The sequence below is a fragment of the Chrysochloris asiatica genome, unplaced genomic scaffold (assembly GCF_000296735.1).
Source record: "Chrysochloris asiatica unplaced genomic scaffold, ChrAsi1.0 scaffold00053, whole genome shotgun sequence".
NCBI lineage: Eukaryota > Metazoa > Chordata > Mammalia > Afrosoricida > Chrysochloridae > Chrysochloris > Chrysochloris asiatica.
The window spans coordinates 11442857-11444000 of NW_006408571.1; positions in this window are offsets into that span (position 1 = coordinate 11442857).

Sequence of the window (1144 nt, forward strand, 5' to 3'; positions counted from 1 at the left end):
GAAAATTGGAATGTATGAAGTATGAATTTGGGAAAATTGGAAGTGGTCAAAAATGAAATGGAACGCATAAACATCAATATCTTAGGCATTAGTGAGCTAAAATGGACTGGTATTGGCCATTTTGAATCTGATAACCACACGGTTTACTATGCAGGGAATGACAAATTGAAAAGGAATGATGTTGCATTCATCGTCAAAAAAGAACATATCCAGATCAGTCATGAGGTACAAAAATGGCACTAGCTAGGTCAATAACAAAGTGATAGGTACCCTAGTATTTCCTAATATCACTGAAGAGAGAAGCAATGTTAGGTATGGCTGCATGAAGAGGGGGCACCACCATATAAAGCTCTCGGTAGCCTACAGTCTTACACCATGATCTGTCTGGCTTCCACATGGGCCACACTGGGCTGTTGAATGGGCTGTGAGTGGGCTAATACTCCCCACCTGGGGGAGTTCGGCTGCAATGGCCCATAATCTCCTCATGCATTTCCACATGGTCTCCAGGTAGGCAGTAAAGTCTCATGATCCAGTCAGCCACCACTGAACACAGCTGTGTTTTGCCCTTTGAAGGTAAATTCCCTTGTCAGTAAACCATCTCTTTTATTCTCTTTTAATCTGTTTTCTATTTTAAATTAATGTCTCTCAGAATGAGTTCTGGTCATTTTTTTGGTCTCTCAGCATCTATGTACTCAGAAACTTTTCTTTTTTTGGACCTGAAACCCAACAATGACATACATTTCACCACAACGCTGAGGACTAAATTTGTGAAGATCCCTGTGATTACTCTTCTATGTAGGCCAGATATTACAGTGGGAACTACACTTGCTGAATTGGGGAACCTAACTACAATGGAGTGATTGAATTTCATAGTGGCATGGGCCAAGTGGTGACACTTTATCACCAAAGACAAGTTGGGCATGATTACTGTAATCAACTACTGAGTCAAAGCAGTAATCAGAGTAGTCTGATGTTCATGGATTTATGGCATTGGTTAAGCAGTCATGGTGTTTCTAAGAGTGAAATAGATGGGAAACCAACTATTTACTTCATCTGTACAAGCGGAATTCTAGGTCTAGTGAATGCAATCTAACTGGAATTACCAAAATAGTCAATTCCTGGTCTGGAGCCAGTTTATAGATCC